Genomic DNA, 23,394 nt, shown 5'->3' on the forward strand with positions numbered 1-23,394 from the left:
CCTCAGCTCATTCAGTTACATAAAAAGGAAAGAACATTTGGATGGCTTCAGAGTGTTTCTATTTGGCACATACGTGACACCACATGCAAAGGCAGTGATGGATTCCTTTGCTTTCTGTCTGTTAGAGATCCCAGAGCCATTAAAATGCTAACATAATATATGTTTATTCTCTACTCCTATGCACAGAACACAGTAAACTTAAATGCTGAGTAGGTGGGAAGGGAAGGTGTTATTTTGGATCCACCTCAAGCAGTCTTCCATGACTGACACAAAGCCCTGTGATTAGCCTGAATAAGAAAATGCACCAGCACTTTTGTCCTTATAAAACAAGTAACCACAGCTTTCTCCAGTGAGAAAATGCACTCTGAATTTTTGCACATCTTGCTTGCTGGGTCTCTGCACACTCTTTAGCTGGCTTCTTTGGCATCCTTTGAGCCTGAGCAAAGCTACCCAAGAGAGAGGTGCAAAGTGCAAAGTGAAAGACTTGAGCCAAGTCATCAAATCTAGCTCATCACTTGAAAGGATGTAAACAAGGAGAAGACAAACATTTTTGGGTTAATAGGTTGCTTCAGGTTTCTGCCATCACTCTTTGCCTCTTCTTTATTATGATTGACTGCTCCCCAGAAATGTTTGCTTCAAACATTTTTCTCCCCCCAGATATGCATAAGAAGGACTTAAGCTATGAGACCTGGTAATGGCTCGGTAATTTAAATTGGAGAATTAGGAATACTTGTGAATGTAGGTGCAAAAATGCTGCAGGACAAAATGTCAAATCAGTTTGCTCCTGTTTTGACTGGGTCTTAGACACTTCAGGCTCCTCCTGATGTAGTTCTTACACAGGAGACACCTGCCAGTATGAGATTAACGGAGCACAAAAGCCCTTATACACAAAGACGTGACAGCATGGATTTCAGAAGCACAGAGGCAGTAAAGCAGGGATCTTCCCCTCTCTTTCTCTTCAGGAGTACTCCTAGGTATTTCCACAGCACCAACACAGAAGACAAGGCAAAATCTGCAAGCAAAGGCATGTTGTTTTCCAATCACTGAAAATATTCATGCTTTTCATTTTTTTAGTACCATTAAGAATATGACAGCCGCATCCAGAAAGTCTCTTGCTAATTATTCATATTTTTTGCTGTTCCAATTACATAAATTAAACGCATGACATGACAAAGTCATATTTTGGAAGGTCTTTCAAATTAAATATTGTTACCAATAGGAGGTTGTTGATTATATTCCCACAGCTCAGCTAGGTCTAATTAGAGGGTTTTTCTGTTATGAGTATTCAGTCATATGTCATTTGGTGAACCTCTGCTATGTCTTGAACATTTCTCAACTTCCACTAGCTGAAGAGCTTCTGATTTTTCACTTATTATTTATTAATTTCTATGAGATTGCAAATGACATTCATTGGCAATTAGAAGAAGCTCATGGATCAAAAATTATGACAAATGTAGACAAATTAGACATTGTGTAGAGTTTTAAAAATAAAACCCACCAATATTAGTCTAGTCAATATTGTTTATAGAAAAAATACTTGCACAGTACAAAAATCCCAACTTACAATAAGAGATGTTTTCCTGGGGCAAATGTGTTCTATATAAATAGACAAAATAATTGCATATAAAATACCTCACCAAACAGCATTTTCAACATGTGAGAATAATTCAAGAGCAAACAATTCTCACAGAAGTCTAACAGCAGTGGTTCATTGTAATCAGCAAGTCAATCACTCAATTAGCATCACTGAAGCTGACAATTAGTCTTTTGTCTTTTTTGCATCTGGTGTTTTTAGCAAGATTCATTTAATCAAGAAGTTTATCTAAATACTAATTTATTTACCCTCTTGCTTTATTTTGTAACTTACATTCATGGTCAAAAGATCCTAATTCTTTCATTTTTAAGGAACTCTAATTAAGACGGTATGATAAATAAGTACATGGATATATTAAAAATATACATAAATAAAAATTATATGTTTCTTTACACTTACTTTAAAAAAGCTGATATTACAAATATATCCCAGGATGTGATTTTTTAATTATTTTTGCCATAGATCAGAGTAAATGCAGATTTGCATGAACAAAATGAGGTAGCTCTTGATTAAGTACCACATGTTGCTCTCCTTTTTTATTCTGGGAAATAGCATGACAATGGGTGACAGAGTTAGACTCATTATCAATCCCAGTATTGTAAAATTTTATTTTCATTCTAATCAATGGCAAAACAGAAGAACAATCCTTTATCATAAAGAGGTTTCTTCTCTTTTGTTTATTTTTATATATATATATCTATCTTTTCTCCCTAATCTTTGAAAAATGATGATCACTTTGAAAATTAGTTGTCCACGGTAGATTAATCAAAATATCTTTTGAATTTTTCATGGTTGAATCTAATTATATTTAATTAAGCATGATTTTTTAAATTCAGTATCAAAAGCATTGAATAAAATATTTTGACTCTAATTTTTTCCTATGGATTAAGAGAACTCAATTTTTGATTCTGTTGTATTATTGGACAAGCAAACTGTTTGTCCAGTGCATTTTGCCAGTTCATAATCAGCAACACTTTTTAAAATAGCTGTTATTCTTCTAGAACTGCTCCCTCAGTGTCACATGGCCATCACCTCTTCAGTAAAGCTGTAAAAACATTTTCTGCACTTGGCCAAATTGCTTACAGTAGATGTCCAACAATGGCTGTAACCTGTTTCTCTCAAAATGTAACTTTTGTGTTTATATTGATCTTCACACAAATAACTATCTTTCATGATCAAAAGTGTTTGTGGTTTCCTTTGTAAGAAAGCAGTTTATGCAATTCGAGGAGCTCAAGTAAAAATAAGCTTCTTTTAAAAGAAACATATTGTTTGTAGACCACAAAAGAAATAGAAATTGAAAGTCAATCTTCTTTTTTTCTGCGAAATATCCTTGATGCCTCTTTTGCTAGCAACTGGAATTGTGGACTGAGATAGGAAATTAAAAAAGTGAAAAGAAATAGTTTCTGAACAAGTCATGTGCCTCCAAATCCTTCTGTTTCTGTGGCAGAAATAACTTTTCCAGGCACACCCCATCCTTCTTCTGTGGTGTGATTCTTATGCATATTGAACAGGATAGGTGATATTTTGTCAAGAGATAAGACTCATTTGCAGAAAAGAAATTAGAATGGAAAACAAAGAGGTGGACAACAAGTCTTGTTACTTGACATTTTCCCAGCCCATCACCTAGCAGAATTCCCAGTAAGATGCTGTGCTGGTTTCAGACAGTAGGGCTTGAATTACCGCGGGAAGAGCTTAGGGCCAGTCCTGCTGCTTGGGTCTGTAGGACTACACCTAAAAATCTGCTCTAGTAAAATACCAGCAAGGAGGAAGTGCTGTTGGACAGTGCCCCTGGCATGGTTTTGGAGTAGACATGGTGACATATATTGTCCCAGGACACCATCAGATGGAGCTGGCAATGGCAGCCTGTCAATAGGCAGGCTACTGGGGAGGCAGCAAATTTAGCGGTCACATCCCAAAATCACCTAGCTGCATAGCAAACAACAGTCTGCTCCAGACTATACTGTAGCAACATAACCATAACTTCCACCCCTGGTTTACACCTGGAGTTTTAAAGTGATAGGCTCTGCCCAGCTGCCATTTAAGTTTCTGAATTCTACTCAATGTAAACGGACATTTCTTATCCTTCACCACCTCTCAAACACAGCAAAGTGAATCTTGTTTTATTTTCACCTGAAGAGGTATACAGTTCTCAAAGGACAGAACAAAACCCATAAAGGGGAAAAAAACAAACAAAAAACCAGCAACAGCAACAACAAAAATACAACCACCACCACAAAAAAAACCACCCCCCCCCGCAAAAAAAACCCAAAACCCCCCAAAAACCCCAAACAAAAAAATGAACAAAAACCCTGAACCAAAAAAAACAAAAAACCAACTCACTTTAGAAATGGTATACTTGATTACACTCCCCAGCCATGAAGAAAAGTAGATGGAAAGTATATTTCTTTTCCTTTCAGTGCTAGAAGTCCCTGTTGGGAGTTCTAACCACAAAAGTATTATTGGGAAACCAACTCATATAACAACTGGTATTTTTAAGGGTCCAGAACATAGAGCCTTGTCTCTTTTCTTAAAAAGATAAAAAAAGGCAAAATAATATTAGTTTTCAACTGACTAGCAGCTGTCAGCTCAAGGGTAACTTCTCATTACTATCTAATGTAACTTACTCTTTAAAAACAAATAGAGTAGCCATCTAACTTTTGGGTCTGTGAGTTTGCATTTGATATTTCATGGCATTCATTTCTCAGGCATGTTTTTTATGTCAAAGAGGAAATACCTTATGGATCTTGTGGCTATGGAAATATGTGCTACTTCTTAGTCATGTTTAGACTAGACACATATCTCACATTAAAAATTTGATTCTGACAACATTGGCATAAACAAATGTGAGAAGCATATTCTGGGTGATTTAAGGAGATATTTTCAGGATTATTCCCTTAAGGAGCTAATATGTGTTACATGAGACAGAAGAGGGTGTATGAAATGACTCATTTTCAGAGTTTAAAGGTTTAAAAATAAAACTACCTGGGTATTCGCAGGCTTCATGAATAAAGACAAATACCCTGTAAAGTAGGAAAGTTTCGGAAGAGTGACTCCATTACTTTAAAGAGTTCAGTGGACTGCAATGAACTGACTTCACAATAAATAGAATTTGTAAATTGCAACCTGATAAATGCGCTTATAGAAGGTAGAGGAAGATTTAAACACCATCTAAAGAAATAATGTCTATGTTACGGTATCTCATATTGTAAGAAAGCAATAGCCCAACATTTATAATTTTTTAGGTAATGACAGCTTATTAGGGGAAAAACTGGCATTCTCTTTATCTTCACTTGCTCCAACAGTTTTAAACAAGAAGCTTGTTTAATATGGAGACAAAGCAGCAAAAATAAATCACAGGAGATGAGCATATCTTTGGCTGCATAGGACTGGGATTTTGAATGAACCTTTCTTGCATATCTGATACGTATCGTGGGAGTACAAGAATTAATAACCACAATTTTAGACAAAGAATCTTCCATTAGATCAATCCCTCTATTATGTAATGCCTCTTGATTGCCTTTTTCAGTAGTTTATGTCATGATATACCAGAATAAATTCAGTCCAACCTGCATGCTGATTTAACTCACTGTAAGAGCTACCAGCAAGTTGCACTGGAGTGATGGAGGGTTTCCTCCTCCTCTGCTGCCAGCAGGTCTACCACGGTGTCAGGCATTTCCTACCAGATGGGAAATAACTAGGGATCTCACTGCTATTTTTCTTCTTTTTCCCCTCACTCTGTGAGTGTGGGTGGTGATTTGCACACACTGAAGCAGGTTAAAATGAGGTGGCTGTGTGCTGTGCCTATTTACCCACCAGCCCCTCTCGTGGCCCTGCCACCTCTGTGGCTATGAGTGAACCGTGTGTGTGGCTCCTGGCTGTCAGCCCACACAGCCGAAGCACAGCTCCTCATGGGCTGTGTGAACGTGCCATTCTGCAGGCTGAAGAGCTTCAGGACCTGCTCTGCATGTGATGAGATGCTGCTGCTGGAAGATAACCAAGTCTAATATCTCCTGGACAGCTTGAAGCCTCCCAGCATTATCTGAAGCCCTTTAGAAATAAGCTCTCCATCCTATTGGTACTCACAGGGGTATCACAAATGTTGGTGACATTTGTTCAACAGTTTGTCAGGTCTGGTGGTCTGACTGGAAGAAGTTTGGTAGCACATATAAGTTTTCTGGCTTGATTTCTCACATTTTACAAGACTGACATCCAAATATATTTTGTGTTGGCACAGCAATACATTACTTGAGAGCAAACCTGCTCCCACTGAGACCATTAAAAATTGTGAGTTGTGAGGAATAACTCAGGAATGACATTTACTCCTTCAATAGTGTGCTAAAGAAGTTGCAATGTGAGGACTGAAAATAACTTTCAAAAAGTCAAAGAATGGCTATGCAGTTGCTTAGGGTTTTTGGTCAATGTTGCAGATTCTCCATCTAGAAAAAATACTAATCTTGCAGATAGTTTAAAGAAATAAGGTTTCATTTTTAACAGGATAATATTTCAGAATAATTTCTGTAAGGCTCTCTTCACAATTTATTTTTACAAAAATTTTGACATGAAAATAATATACAGGGAACGTGTCTCTGATATGTTTTGGGAGCTCTTTATTTTACTCTGTTATGTGAAAATTGCTCAGGAAGTGATCTGACAACATCGCATATAACAGAAATGCAAAAACACTTCAAATGGGAAAACTATGTGTTGGTGAAGGGTTAGAGTAAAAAATCAGATCTGGTGATAAATATAAGCTTACTCTCTTGTTTTGTGGTCTGGTTTATTTTTATGTCATTTTATCTGTGTCTCTGCTTCCAAATTACGGTACTTTAATTAAGCAGAACTCGTCTGTCAGAAAGCAGAGGGTTCTTAGCCTGTCTCACAGTCCTCAGACCCAAAATAATTGAGGATACCACGAGGACAGCAGGATGCTCTTCTAAGAATACTCTTATGATTGACTTTTCTTCAGTGAGATTTTTCAATAATTACTATATTACAGCACTAAGCATATGGAGATGTCTTAGTGAGAAATTTGCTCTTGTGAAGAAGACTCGAACAAAAATATCCAGTTTCAGGTCTGGTCAGGGGGTAATGAATCATCTGAGTGGAAAAAAGCTCCAGCCAGGATGGGAAGCAAGCAAAGATGACCTTATCTTTTCGAGGTTTTTCCCTTTTTTTCTTTTACGCAATTTTTCTGAAGTGAGAGGAGTCCCACATCATATGAAATCTCCAGACTACTCCCTTTTTCCTCTGAGGAAATTCAGTTTCCATATCTCATCTGATCACTGATCTATGAACCACCCTGACAAACAGGGCAGAGAAGGAGGTTCATCATCTCTTCTGTTAACTGCATCTCATTTCAGAGTAATTGAAGCTTTATTAAATGGAAGGAGGAGACAACAGTTAGACAACAAGTAGGACACTGACCTGGAAATTATGAGAGATTATTTTCAATCCCTACCTTCCAGCCAGAGGAAAGAGTCTGGCTTCTTTTCTACACTCCATCCATAGAAGATGATGTGCTTGTCTTTGGCACTGCTGGGGGAAAACTGCTGTAGGCATCCAAGTCTGAATGAGGCTCATGGTGAGGAAACCAAACCCAGAAATGGGAGGAGAAGGAGTGAGGACAGAAAGGTCTTCTTGGTCTTTTCTGTGGTTCCTGAGGATCCCTACCAACCCTTGGCAAGGCACTGAACAACAAACCCCGACTGGAAAAACCCCTGTAGTTTTTCTGATGCTAGCAGAGAACCCCAGTAAAGGATTGTCTTTTTCTGAGTTGACTCCTGGTGTGTCATTTAATTGAAACAAAATGGCTTTCCAGTGTGTCTTTCCAGTGCTATTTTTCAAAAAGAGAGACTGAAAACAAAACTTTTTGTTATACTGCTTTTTTTATGGATAGGCAGAGTTAGGGTTACTAGACCTGTGCCTGCAGTGTGTCATTTTTGTGCCACACTTAGTTTCCAAAAGATCAAGGAGACTGCCAAGGACAAACACAGCTATGTAAACACAACTTTGGCTTTTGCAGTGCCCCCAAGAAAGATACAGAAAGGAGCCAAACAAGTCAAGGGTGATAACAGATTTCTTGCAACAACTTTTCTTTCCACTTGCCAAGAGCCCTCCAAACTGAGCTCTTGCCTGAGCATAGCTGCTGCTATGGACCATCTCCTGAATCCAGGAGCAGCTATTCAGAAACACCCCAGCCAGCCCCAGCCCAGCTCAACACAATCCACACCCACACCAGCATGGCACTGTGCAGTCAGGTGGATTTGAGTCAGAAGACTGTGCCCACGCCAGCTGGCTGTTCCATCAGTGAGGATGATGGTCTGGGATGCAGAGCCAGTGCTACACATTTTTGGTGTTTGCCTGGTCTCTGCTAACACCCAGCTTGGTGTGGGCAAGGACACCAAGAGGCGGTGCTGGGAGCTAACCCCACCTGAAGAGACACAGTGATGGCTCAGTGTGGGGACAAGCCCAACACAATTTAGATTAAAGGCATACTGTCCCATGATATATGTCAGCTGTGCATGTTGGGAACTAAGAGAGGTGTTTAAGAGATAGGTCTCACACTAGTCCTGAGACTTTTAAGATTGAATGCAATCAAATATGCTTTAAACTTTATACCTTACTTAATTTCTCATCTTATATTCTCATACAATAAACTTAGTCATCTCAATGGTCTTTTTCAACCTAAATGATTCTGTGATTCTATGCTCCCTGACAAGTAAATCCATATGTTAAATATCAAAATACTGTGGTGAAATAAACCTTGTATAGAAACACTGTAGAGTGCTGTGAAGCCCTCCACACTTGCCAAGATAGTTTAAAAATCACCAACAAACATTTTGGGGAGATGAAAATAACAGGCACTTAAGAGTTCATGAACCTACCCCAATAAAAATATATATCTGTAAGTTAAGCTGTACTCCAGCAAGAGCTTAAGTACTGCTAGAGCTTAGGAAGTCATTTTAATAATGAACTGGAATTTAGAAACCACAACCAAAGAGAAGGCAGTTCTCCCTCTCCTGCCATCTCCAGAGCACATCCAGATGCTGTCATCTGCTCTGTCTGAATGTAATTATTGGTCTTCATACAGAGACAGGAAAGATAAATCAAGTTTCCTGCATATGGGATGTCTCACGGGGTGATAGGAAAAACAAGAGCAGTTCTGAGGCACACAGCTGCAGCCTCAGTGGCTGAGATTACTGGAATGAGGTGCAACTGTGGGAGGAAACGGTGAAGCAACTCCAGCCAGGAGTGGTGATGGGCATGGTTATGTAATGGTGCACAACACAGAGATAGACACTCAAGCCTACAGTCAGACTTGCTGAGAGAAATTTGGCAGCTGCCTCCAACTCCCTCGGTCAGGGTGCTGTACTTACACAGCTTCAGGAGTCAAGGTAGCACTTTTGGAAAATACTCGTGTGGCTGGTGACTGGCTTCTTTAAAAAGGTCTCAAAATTCCCCTTATAGTGCAAAAAAATAGATAAAACGAATCCTGAATTCATATATTGTTTATCACATGTAAATAGAGATTAGAAATCCAATTTATGTAGCAGTAAGTGAAAGTCCTCTGATTCCTTTTCATACTCAGTTGAAGACTGAATTTCACCCACAATTCTATATGCATTTTTAGAGGTGTGACAAGTAATGGTGGGCAAGGGGAGAAAGAGGCTGGGTGTTTTTGCTACAGGTGCTGTTTAGGACCATTCTCCTCTTTTCACAATGGATAAACACTGAACAGAGCATGCATTTTAACTAGGAGGGATGTATTCTTGCCTTAATACATTTGTATGTGATTTTTTTTTTCAATGCAAACTGCATTGTATGCCTATGAGATTAATTACAAAGATGAAGCAATTTTAGCATCCATTCAGGAAATGGTATATTGATCACATATTTTGATTTACATTACAAAAAATATTGTCTGAGATCTGACTTCAGGCAGTCAGAATTTCATATATTTGTTGCCAACAATCTAATAAAAAGATCAAAATTGCTTTTTTTTTTGCTGTGGTTCCACACCAATTTATTTCCTCAAGGCAGTACCTGGTTCATATACTTAATACTTTGTATTTAAATCAATATTTTTGTTCCACTTACATTTGAAATCAAATATTAGAAGACTTGACCTATTCTTCTGTGAAATGACTGCTTCAGATGTCTCTATTAAAATATTAATGAAAATATAACATTTTCTTATGACTATGACTTTTGTCTGCACTTTTGATTCTAATTAAAAACAGTAAATCTGCCAGAAAATTCTTATTGTATAACTCTAGAATCGTCATAAATGGGAACATTTCATACCTCAATATTGTCTTCCAGAAATTCAGCTTTAAAATAGGAAATAAAATAGTTTTAAAAGACATCATCATAAAGAATTCATGTTAGTCCTGTTCTTAAGAGTTCATTGATAGTAGTTTAGCATACTAAATCACCCATGGGTTTTATTTTAAACTTTTTCCATTAAGTTTGTCTATCCAGGGGTCTAATGAATTTAGGCAAAGTGAAAAAGCCCAATACTGTCCTCAGTAGCCACACTCAGTGAGACTTTAGATAATATTTACAACAAACCTTGAAGTAAACCATTCACTGTAAACAACTTCTCCTATGATGTTTGACAGGAAAGGTGCTTGGAGGGATAGTTGCTTCTCCTGCTACCTTGTTTTGTTGCTGCTATGTATTTATCATCTCTGCCTCTGGAGTTTTTCAGAGCCAGAGGGGTAGATGTGAAGCAATACTTTCCAGAAATTTGACATAGAATCATACAATCATAGAATTATTATGGTTGGAAAAGAACTCCAAGACAATCAAGTCCAACCTTAGACAGAGCACCACCATGTAAACTAAACCATAGCACTAAGTGCCACATCCAGTCATTCCTTGAATACCTCCAGGGTGGCCACTTCACCACTTCTTTTCCAATGGGCATCCCTTTCCAATGCTTAATCAGCTTTTCAGTGAAAAAAACTTGTCTTGATGAGTTCAAGTGGGCTATATCTACTTTTGAGGCACATCCCACTTTTGAGGCACATCCACTTATCGTGGCTTTACCATTCAGACTACACCTCCTGAGTTTGGCTACAAGGAATTTTGCATTCTCCACACAAGAAAGTCTGGCTTCAAGAGGAAAAATTGAAATTCCATCTTGCCTCCATTAATTTCTCCTGTTTCTTTTTGCCTTCAGTGAAGATGTCTTCCTGTAGGTGAGTGTTGTAGCCTCATAGCCTGATATAAAAGGTGACTGGCAACATAGATTTTTCTATAATTTTTGAATGAAAGAGACTGTGATTCTCTGCTGTTGCTGTAAATGCAGGGAGGTCTAAGTACACTTATGGTAGTAAAGACATCTGCTCACTGTGCTATATTTGAGCTTTATTGAGGCTCTCCCACGCATTCAACATGGCTTTGATGCTGAGGTATTTTCTCTCTCTGATAGTTTATGTCTGTGCATGGATTTCTACCGTGCCTACAAACACATTGGACAATCTATACTCTTTCCTTCCAGCATCTTTCAGCTTTTCATCAATCCTCTTCCTTCCTTTTTTCAGAGATAAATGGGGGAATCTACCCTGAGAAGGTGGACTTCATGCTACAATGCAAATGGAGACCTCAGTGATTTCTGTAAGAAAATTATTTAACAGGTTTTCCAGCAGAGGACCACCACACCTAGTAATTTGGGATTTGACCATCCAGATTGGAGGTCTGCCTGGAGCCTATTGCATGTTCCTTTTCCCCTGAATCTGGGTTTTATTTTCACAGTAGAAAGGAGTAAGATGAAAGGGAAAGATCATGATACACACTTAAGTCAAAAGGCCAGTATGCACACAAAGACTGACTGCTACAAGTACAACTAATATTAAGGCAAGGGAATGTTCTGCAAATAACACCACGTTTTGTTTTCCTCAGTTTTAGCATGGAATTTTACACAAGATATGTGTAAAGATATTGCTCCTGTGGCAATCAATCCAGTATTTATGCAGTTATAAACTAGCTATAAAACTTCCCAGTAGCTGAAGAGAGGTCAAGGTTTGTATGTTTATATTCTACCATATTCCTTCATATTTTTTTCAAGCAGACATTTATCCAGGTCATTCAAAGCTGAATTTTCAGAATATCCTGCCCAAGATGTTCTAGGGCACTGGCTCGTGCTGTAAGGATGAGAAAGGTATTTGAACCAGGATTTTTCCTTCTGATGTTCATCCACTGTGATCTTAGGGAGTGTGTAGGGGCACCAAATTTTCTCTTGAGGTTTGGTTAAACTAAAGGATTAAGCCCTGTTGGTAGGGAAGATAAACCCCAAACTGGTTTCAGTGTCTGCTAGGGGTTGTGCAGCTCTGTCCTCTCTGGGTTTTGGTGGTCAGATGTACCCACTGTGAGAACTTCAGCTGACTGTGAAAATTCAGCAGTGAAATTGATGTGCTGAAGACATTTTACCTGATAGGTTAGAAGAGAAGGTCTGCTACAGTAATTTGGGTCCTAAATCCTCTTTGTGTTTTTGAACCTCCAAGCCTCTCTTCTCATCATTATTTTATGAGGAAAACCCAACAAGACTGAAAACTGTTTGTATTTTTTCTACTGCTGAGAATATACACGTATCGTATCCTTCGAATCTCCAACATGCTGCTGGACTTGCTGGATGCAAATTGCAATCACTTAAATAATTAAACCACAGAATTATTAAACAACTTGAAATACTCCAGCAGGAATTTTAATGCCTCAGGATAAAAAGCCCTTTTAAATAAGAATGTGAAATAGCAAGAGTTGTACTCCTGAATGCAAGTTGTACAAGTCAACAGTGTAGAACAGTTTGAAAAGGAAAATGCCAGACTTTATTTTTACCTTAATTTGCATTCAAAGTCTGGGTTTTTGGGCACACTGTACTGTGCTCAGCCTGTTTTATTGGTTTTATTGCTGTTTTCATTATGCCAGTTTTTCTGCTGGTGCTTTTTTTCTTTTTTTTCAAGATCAGCTTTTATTTGAAATTTTAATTTATTCTATTTATCTTCTTATCTATTTCTTGAAGAAGATTTAGAAAAAAGATAAAAGCTGCAAATGTATTTATGAGGCTGGCAGTCAGGTTGTTCTGGCTGGACAGTCCTCTCTGTATGTTTATTTTCTACACCAGGTTTTATGTTGGCTTTTCCAGCACAGCATAACAACCAAATAGAAAGTCACAGTGCACTTGGTATGATTACACACACTTAATCTCATCTTCCTCTTTTAATTTCCCTTTGGTGGAAGCTTTTCTATAAAGCTATTCATTGCTTTGCTTTTCTTCCATTAATGTTCACACATAAAAGAGCATTATGAGAAAAAAATCAGTGTTGCTCTAACCTTGTTTTCCTTTGTGTCATGAATAAGACTGTAGTGTGAAGTCCAAGGCAGCACCAAAGAATCGTGAAATATTCATATTTGTCATGTTTTCACATGGTGTCTTTAACTGAGGAAAAGTGATGTTAAAGCCAGAAGGAAAATATGTGTGTTGCATATGCTATTGGAAGCTCTCAGCTGGTGAGGGGAAAGGGTGACACAGCGCTATCTATGCCTGAAAGCAGGGTTTTCATTCAGTGTTTCACAAACTCACCTTTGCACAGGAAGAATTGCTATGATTTCAACAAGTTGTGGGGTAGAAAAGGCTGGACACTGGTCTGACTGCCGAAGAGAGGGTCCTCATCCTTCTTTTATCCCCCACCATTCCTTGCCTTCTGTTCTCACTGCTCCATGAGACGTTCTCCATACAGAAGAGAAGCACAGCCTGAGAAATGCTGTTTATGGCTTTCTTCCAGGCTCTGTTCCATGGACAATGTGCAAGAAGTGCAGAAATTTGGGAAAGGCATTTTTCAGCCCCATGCAGCTTCATTCTTGCAGCTTTCCATCAGCTTTTGCCTATTTTCCATAACATTCATTCTTGTGGCATGTGTGCTCTAAATGAATAGCTGAAGCCAGCTGAAGAAAACTCCTTCGTGCAATAGACCTGCATGTGCTTATTTGCCTTGAATGAAAAGCAGGGACTTCTGCAAATCAAACATCCTTTTTTTTTTTTTTTTTGTCTCTGCTACAAAATGACTCACAACAACAATTTCATTTGGTATTATATTCAAAGATTTTAATTTCTCCAAATGAAGGTCCATTTCTATTCTTTCTTTTCCATTCCTTTTATGTTAACACTGTAAAGAGTTCAGTGTGGGATCTTTCACTGAAAATGCATAAAAAATAAGGAAAGAGTGTGAATTATATTTTTTTTTTCACAGTGCTCTCTTTTGCCCATTATGTTGCAGAACTTAAAAGCACTGAAGAGCTATTTTGTTTTTGTATATGCCTGAAAAAGAAGGGATGGAGATACAGATGCATCTCATTTTCAGTTATCATAGAGGCATCAAATCAACCCATTTCTCCCATTTTGCCGTTTTCCAGAAAGGACTGATCCTTCCTCTCCATTTATAGTGCCTTTCCTGTGAAGCTGCGTGAACCTCTCCTGCACCTCCAATTACACTAGCTCCACATCTTCCTGCTGAGCTGGCTCTTCCCTGAAACATTTTCCCTTTACTCTGTCCTCCTTTTTTCTTAAATGTGGTGAATTTTTAGGGCAGTTTGGAGGGCCATGTCACAAGTCAGAGTAGGCACAGCCTCAGGAGGCCCCCAGGAAGCCCCTCTCCTCCGGGCACAGTCTCCCCTGTGCTTCTCCTAGCGGGTGTCTGAGCACTGCTGCTCTGGCTGCTTCCAGGCTTGACTTTAATTGCACAGCTCCAGCCACTCTCCAAAGGGCTACTCAGTGGAGCTGCTCTCCAGCCGGCTGACACAAGGAGATGTGCTGCATTTGGCCCAGCTGGAAGTGGTTTTTTTCCCATGTCTTTTAAGGTGCTTTCACAAAGCTCATGGCTTGTTCATTAGAAAAGTGTTATGGCTCATAGGCACAGTTAATTAGTACTTATGAATAAAAGAAAAGTAGGAAAGAAAATTAGACTAGTAAGAACAACAAAAAATTAAATTAAAAAACCGAAAAACAATGAAGGTCTATTGGAGCAAGGCACTCAAAAATTAATAAAAAATACATTGATGATGTAGATTTTACAGTGATTTTTCATTTCCAGTCTAACATAAAGCAAATACACATTGGCATGTGGTTCAGCTGAACTGGCGCACACACATACCTGTGTGCATGTCTGTCTGTCAGACAGGTGATTCTCAGGTGCCAGGAAACAGGGGAGTACTTAAACAGGGAGAACAGGGCAACTGTGCATGGCTGGGTTTTACAAGTTTCTTGATAGCATCATGTCACCGATGCTATCAAGAAACTTATAAAACCCAGCTGAGGAAGGACCCCTAGTTTCATTTTACTTTGCTCCCTGTGGCTGCAACTCAGCTAGATGTTTTTGAACAACTGTATTATAAAAAGCTTAAAAGCATGAACAGTGCTGCAGAGAGACTGACCTCTTGATGGTTAAATTCAGGCACCAAAAAATCTCCCTGGAAAAAAGCCAGTGTTTCAAACAAACCATCCATGTTTGTAAGATAAATACATTCTAAACGTGGCTGCTAGAAGGTAAGAAATTTGGTGAAACATGTAATTAAAGATTATACCATCATATGAAAAACACACAAATGGACTGTTATAGAGCTAAGTATTGCTTTGGGCATTATTGGCAATTTGAGCTGAGTGCTTGACTTTGCCATTCTACTTCTATTCTTTGAAGAAGAAACATTGTTTCCATGACTGTATTCAAACATGATCAGTAGGCTCAGTACAGCCAGCACATTCTATTTATCCATAAATCAACACACTCTACATTGAGAGAATGAATCAGTGACCAGAGAAATCTACATCAGCTAGTGTGGCTTCTTAAGGATTCTGGGATAATCTGGGGCAGAAAGAACAAGAAGCTGTGGCAAACTTTGCTCTTTCTGTCAGAGCAGAAAGCTGTGGCTCTCTTCTGACTTTTTTATTAGAGATAGAGCCAGTGAGTTATTTCAGGGAAAAATCTTCCCTTGAGCCAACAGCTGGACACTCCTGCCTCTTTCTATCTGTTTATCCTGGCATTCACACCCTCCCTACATGCCTAACCCTCTTGTGCTGCTCTTTAATACCAACAGCCACGTCCCAAGACACGTTACCCCTCGAAAAACAATTTCCTGTTTGTACCCTAACTGTCTGGATTTTAGGCAATTCTGTGAAGCTTCAAAATTTACTGTCACAATATATCTTGCTGGTAGGCTGTTAAGTAAGGAGAGAACTCAGGATTCTAATTTTTAGCATTAGATAGAAGAGGAAAAAGGAACCATGATCCTATATGACAAGTCAGATGATCCAGGACTGGGTGACAGGAAACAAGTGCCAGGATGGGACTGAAATAATAGAAGAGCCAAAGGTTTTCTTCACTGCCAGAAATAATTCAGTGAAGATAAAGGCCTTGTGCTCTCTTCCTCTCATAGCATTTCCTTTCTCCCAGGCTGGGTCAGATTCAGAGGTTGTCAAATAAATCAAACAAATCAAATATAGCTTTCCCTTCACAAAATTCACTTCACAAATAGTCCACAGATTTTCTTGAATCATTATGCCAGCTGTATAATTAGGAAGGAAAAAGGGTATTTCATGCAAATTTCATCAAATACAATCTTCAATTAGTCCTCTTAGCTGTAACATGAGCCCAAAGTTGCTCTAAGGTTTTTCCTTCTGATTCTTAGAGGCCAGAAGCCTCCCCCCCTGAGAAGCTCAGTGTACCTCCCCTTGCCCTGAGTCTCCTGCAGACCCAGAGTTGCCTTCCCCATCAGAAGAAAACATTTTTACCTTCTCCTGCCAGTGAGGAGAATTTAATCTCTACACTTGGCCAACAATCTCCTAATTATCTCTGAAAGCCTCAGATGTTCCCCCTGAGCTGGTCAGAGCTTGATGTAATAACACCAGGGTCTTGGGCTCAATCCCCTTATTGGCCATTTGCTTAAGAGCTGAGTTCATGATCCTTCTGAGTCCCTTCCAACTCAAACTGTGATTCTACGATAAATTTCACAGGTGACAATCTGCTTCTAATGTAGCAGTGATAGCACACAAGTACAGCTATGGTGACAAAAAAAGATCCAGGTCTTGAACTTACAGGACAAATGATTTCCAGGGAGGAACTTGCCTAAGACATGAGGCTATGCACAAAAGTGGGACAATTCTCAAAATGAGGCAATTCCCTAAAATCATGGAATATAATGATGGGCGGCTTGGTCTCATCACTCACTTCATTGCTCGCGTTCCCTTCTTTTCCCAAGGACTGATTAGTCCAAGTGTGCCAGTGGCCTGTAATAAAACTGTAAAACTGGACACAGCATTGCTCCCCCAGGGTTCATAATGCAGCTGTTTTTTTCCTGAGTTTTAGAGGCACATGGACGTTTAATTGTCACATGTCTTTGGCAATGTCCCAACAGATGCTCCTCAGTTTGGAAATATCTGTCTTAAGTTCTGAGATTTGTCAGTGTGCATTACTGTTCATGGGGGAATCTCGTACACAAGGATATTGAATGCATTGAGGTGCCGGAAAATCCTCTTTGGTCTATTATTCTGATTTAATTTCACCCATCCAAAACATCCTCCTTGCTCTGACAAACACATATTGTATTCAGTCAGGAACTGGCAGTGACAAGAGAGCACAGGCAGGCTGAAGGATGGCAAATTATCAGCACAGGGAATTAGCAGGGAAAAGTAATGAAGGCCAGAACAAACTCTGTTTTATGCATTAGGCAACTGGGAATGATAAACAAACATCCTTTATCAACCTTTTCAAGCTTGAGGTCTGAAGATGAAGTGCCATATATTGTAACCCCAGGTAGCTGAACAGGAACAAACAATCCCCCTCATCAGCCTCTGAGCACAGCAGCTGATCCCCGTGATATTTTGCACTGGCATTACTGCAGCTGGAGGAAGGAGCCTTATGAGAGGAGTTGAGGCTGGAGCTCTGGCTGTGTGGCACCATGGCTTCTTGTCTCTACCAGCACAAACCAGGTAGGAGTACAGTCAGAGCCTGGCTGTTTTATATGCAGCATGTGGGCATTCGTATTGAGCCAAATTTCTTTGTGTCCGAAGCAGCAGAGCTGTCCTGATAAAATCCACTGACTGCAGGAATCTGTCCTCAGTACAGCTGGCTTCACATAAACCCAGTATGTGAAAGGCACAAACACAAAAGGACAAAGACTAGGACAAAATGTGATTCTGAGAGGAAAGCTAGTGGAAGTTACCAAAAAAGGGTTAGTGGAGTTTGTTCTGTTCATAGCTTCAGCAAACCCTATGTTAAAAACATTAATTGATTTTTAGATTTTATTGAAGTAGAGAGAAAGGTTGAGACTGAAATTCTGAAAGCTTGAAAAAATACGCTAATCTCGAGTCTCGTGAAAGGGAAATTCACTTCTCCTTCAGCTGCCAGTCACTGAGTTCTTGGATTACATGGGGGAGTCTACATCTGCGTCCCAGATGATGTGATGTGTCAGATGATGGACCTGTCTCCATGAGAGCTCAGAGAGATGTCCATCATCTTGCCCCTCTCAGCTCAGGGGGTGTCCTGTATAATGTTTTTACCCATCTTTTGAAAAAAAACACACACACTTTCACTTAAATACTGCATTTAGTATGATGCAACCTGTAATAGCCTGGCTAATTTTCACAGCCACCAGAATCCAATCACAAAAAGCAAAGAAATCTGAACATTAAGGACAGAATTGGACTCCTCAAGTCTCACATGCTACATGGTGTTACACACAGTCTCCAGTGTACAGCAGTAGCTCATTACTTTTTATTTTAAACATCTGAACTTTGGGCTATTTTAGAAAGAGTTGGCAGCTTTTTCACGTTCCAGTGAAGGCTCTGGAGTACATTTTTCTCAAGTCAGCAAGGTGTTTACTGATTCTTCCAGAAGTGATAGCAATTCATTATAAATCACTTTCTGTTTCAACCCTGTAGATCATCCTCTGGTAGGAGGCCCCAAATATGTGTCTGGGGGCACTTCAAAGGTCTTTGATGGTTTTATAGCACTTTATAAGACGTGACAGCTGCCTCTCAAATCACGGTTTCCCATCAGTCTTTTCCCTTATCTGGCTCAAAATCCAGCTTTCTGCTAAACACAAGTTGGTTTGTCTAGTCACATTCTCTGGGGATGGATAGCACCCTCTCGGTCTGTTGCAGGTCAGAGGTTTCCCCACCACACACAAAACACTCTCCTCCTCCCTTTGGTTGGGGGATGCAAACCTGGCCTCAGCTAAGCACCCTTGAAACTGGCCAATTGTTTGAGCCATGAACCAGTAACATTTCACTCTCTCACAGGGGTTTCCATGGATCTCCTCACTTAGACTGATCTGATGCTCAGCTCATTGTGGAAGACCTGTCTAAATAGGGGGCCACAAAACAGGACTTGAATAGTTTATACAGAGCATTAATCAGGCATCAGGACAAGGAAGACTTTTGTATATTCAATTGTTGGTTAATGTAACACTATTCATGCTTCGTGGTACATTTCTGCTTTAAAAACCAGGTAGACTTACTAGGGACAAGGAACAAAGTCTATCTGTTATGCTGTCATCTTAAAGCTCACAAGTAGTGCTTGAAGAAAGCACTACTTTCTGCAATTATTAAGAAAGCAAGAGACTTTGAAGTATTCAACCACAACTGAACTCAGCAATCACTTGAATAGAAAGCAAAAGAAAAAAGAAAAAAGGAATTTGTTTGGGTTTTATGCTGTATTTGCTTCAGTTTATAAAGTAAGACTTTAGAGTGGAATACTTCTACAAAATGGAGTCTGAAGAAGCAAGGTTATTAGAAGGAGCCTTCAGAAAAAAAGAACTTTGAGCAGAAATCTTTAAAAATTAGAAGGGGCCTTCTAATGACACTTTCAGAAGCTGAGTTGCTTGCAACTAATGACAGGAAAGGGGAGGCAGTGAAGAATATAATGTTTTGAACAGAAAGGGCACAGTGAAAATGAAGATATTCAAAAAGGGAATCAGCACATAGTGACAGATAGAATAAGAAATATCTGATACAAATGGTTTGTGTGAAATGGTACAAAGAAAAAGTGACAGATGCATGAAACCCATAAAACTTTACTATTTCAATCAGTCTGAACTGCATGCTTAAGAGAAGACACAACAGTGAAAACCACACTTCCACCTTTTACCATAAAATCTGTACCTTCCCTCAGCCTAACCAGCAAAGAAAATAAAGTCAGATCAATCACTAATGCAATTCCTGGTCATTTGACAGACTTGCATGAAGATTAGATTCCAGTTTAGAATGCATTCCTTAGAGGTCAGGCTAGTTTCCTGCTCTCTCAAGGATAATCACTAACAAAGGATTTTGCAGGTCAATAGTGTCCTCTGAATAACACAACCCTTAGAAATATACCTTAAGGAAGTCAAAAAAGCCTCGTGCAAAAATAGCAAAGATAAAATGCAATTCAAAACACTAACTGCTCTCTAAGATATGAGATAGAGTGGCTTAACAGCTGCTCCAAAGAAAAACTACAGGGTGAATCTTACCTGGGCAGAAGTAAGAGACAGTAAATGTGCAGCCATATGCTATTATTAAGGTCCTTTTTGCTATTCCTAGAAAAGCATGGATTTACTGAAAACAAACAAAACCTAGTGGCAGAAGAGACTGGCACAGACTGCTTGCCTCACAGCTGCCCCTACATGGGACACAGAGACAAGAGGATGTATTTTTAATGCTCCCCACACTTGGATTCTAACACTGACAGTAGAGCAATCCCAAGCTGCCTAGATACCACAGCACCTGAACACAACTTTAAAAACTTCATTTCCTTAATCTTCTCTCTACTTCCTCTGCTGTAACATTGCTCATTAAGGTTTAATGGGAGAAAAATAAAAGGGCTGAAAAGGGTACACCAGAGTTGGCAGCTACCAAATAATATCAAGATAACAAGCTTAAATTATGCCAATGGAAAGAAAGGACAGCAAGTGTGCAAAGGGATCATCCTGAACAAAAAAGAGCTCCTCAATGATCTCAAAAGAGAAAAGCATGTAAATTATAGAAATGAGGACAGATTGTTTAATAATTATTAAGTAGCAGTAACAAGAAAACATAGAACCATGAGAGGAAAACAAAATAAGCAGTAGTTGACAGGAGTAAGAAGAGACTGCACTGTCAAGTGCACCAGCATTAAAACAAAAAACCGCCCTGAACAATGGAAATGTTAGTCATGGAAGATGGAAGAAAACAAGTGACAGTTGATGACACTGGTAATGAGCTGTTCAGTATCTGTTTCCATTTCAGTATTCCCTAGTGATGGCACCTACAAGCAATTGCATTCGTATCACTGAAAAGAAAGAAATCTGCCCAGTAAAGGAGAATAATGAGCTAGAACCTAAGTTTCCTCAAACTGGTTCTCTGGATGCTGAAGACTTATACTCTAAATATCAAAAACTGGTACATTCACCTTATACTAATATTAAAGTTATTAAAATAATATAAAAATTTATATAAATAAAATTATTTTAAAAGTAGCTTCAAAAGCAACAGTAGTTGTTGATATGAGAATTGGCAAGCTGAAATGACCATTTTAAAATAAAATGAAAAGAAAGAAGAAAAGCAGCGAGAACTTCTTGAGCAGCGTCACAATCATTAATTTTCAATCCTAGAAAAACATCCTAAAAAATCTTTGGGAACAAGTACATTCACTTATGCTTTCCACAGTAACTGACACAAGTATTGCCAAGTACAAGTTATGTTAAAACCTTTTTTTGAGAGCAGTTTAATAAAAAAGCAGTAAGTCGAATGTCTTTATCTTGATGTGTGATGGTCACCAGACATCCTTATAAGCAAGAAAAACACAGCTCAGATTAAACAATTACTTTATGAATGCAGAGCTACCCAGAGTTGCTGGAAAGCAAAAAAAGAAAATAAAATCACAGTCTACTGTCAAAGGGGAAAGCTGTAAGGATGTTCTACAGAAGTAAGTCCTAGGATAAGTTCCCTCAATATTCTAACAACTTGGGTTAAGGAATCAAGAGACAATATGGAGTTCGACTGTCTTGGAGATCTACTGGAGGACAACATCCAAATTTAAAACTTATCTTGATGAACTAAAAAGTTATCTAGAAAAACATAATTTAATACTGGTAAGTAAAAGAATAATTCAAAACTCAAGCCTGAATTCATCACTGCAGCAAACACAATCTCATATTTTTGACACCTTGAATGCTGTAACACAGCCAAGGCCTATGAAGGATTTCACAGTTTAACTGCTTCACACAATTTATGTAACCTTTCTTTTCTCCAACACAATAGGGTTATAACCACTGTAGAGTGTGTTAGATTGAAAAAAAAAAAAAAAGGAAAAATCCACTTCTCTCCCCAAAAAAGATTTTTTACTTGTTTTGCATCTGTGAATCTTCTCCATGTTTTATCAAATCCTACCATTTAGCAATTTGGCAGTCTGTAACAACTTAAAAGGGAAAAACACTGCCATCTCCTGGAGCAGGTGGAGCTGACAGATCCCAGGATACCTACATTCTGCTCTCCATCTTGCACTGTTTTCTATGCCCTGAAAAGTAACTTCAGGTGTTGCATTTAAAAATGAAAGCAAAAGTCTACAGTAGCATATCATCTGCAAGATTAATCTTGGCAGCCTAAATTCAATGGCAACATAAAATCAGGTCTACTCATCCACCTCTACATGATTGGAAAACTTCATGAGCCCTCCTCAACATGCACAAATCATGAACAGAAATCTGTAAAAGTAGCAGTTTGGCCAAAACCCAACAGCTTATTTTCTTTAGGAGCACAGCACAGCAAGGTTATAGGTGAACTCTTGGTTTACAGTTCAAGTAAAGTCCTTCTGCCATGATCTTGCTTTTACTTTTGAAGGTCCCTATTCCAATCACCTGTTTTCATACAACAGTTTTCAAAAACCAGCCTTTGAGAATGTACCAAATGGTTTATTAGTATAATGTAGTCATGCAAACACCTCTGCTGTACACTGAACAACTCGTAACAGTCCATAGGAAGGTACATTGTATCTACAAAATCTGTACCTGTAAAATTATCAGGTAACTACTCCATCCTCTACCATTTACTAGTGACAGCAGTATCACCAATACCTTATCCAAGGTGCTTTACAATAAGGGGAGTAAATAGCTGTTATCAGTAACTTGGGACACACCCAGCAGTAACAATTCTTACTGTAGGTAGTAAGCAGAGCGACATTAAGGCTCTTCCATTCCCCCAGCAGCACTGCCTGCTCTAGTGCTCAGGTCCATGGCTAATCTGAAACTACCTTAGGGGTCCGGCACTAATGTCATTTCTGTCAATTGCTACCAGGCCTGAGGATGCAGCTCAGTTTGGTTTTTTTTGTTGTTGTTATTTTTTGGTTTTTTTTCTTTTTTTTAATCTGGATTATATCTGAACTAGGACATAACATAGCTGCAAATGTTCTAAAATTATTTTTCTAGTACTGACTGCATAGAAGACAACATTTACACCTTTTCCCATTAATCCATGTTGGGACTTTGAAGTCTTTTTGAATGCTATAGCTATTTTATCATTTCTCTGAAAAAAGCACAACTACCAAACCAAAACTTTCAGAGAAGCATCAGCACAGCACAAGGGCTGAATCAGGATGAAAGCAAACTGGCTCTTCCATCAGGATGGAAGAGGCAGCAGATAAGCTTACACCACCACATGGATACTACAGTTACAGTATACTTGACAAGTGCTGCTATTTCCTCCTGGTCATGTGAGCAGTACAAGTAATTTATCATGCCTCATGCTCAATCTTATCTAAGAATTATAGTTAATTTCAGGCTTTTGCCTTCTTCTA

The sequence above is a fragment of the Fringilla coelebs genome (assembly GCF_963513975.1).
Source record: "Fringilla coelebs genome assembly, chromosome: 5".
In the NCBI taxonomy this organism is placed as follows: domain Eukaryota; kingdom Metazoa; phylum Chordata; class Aves; order Passeriformes; family Fringillidae; genus Fringilla; species Fringilla coelebs.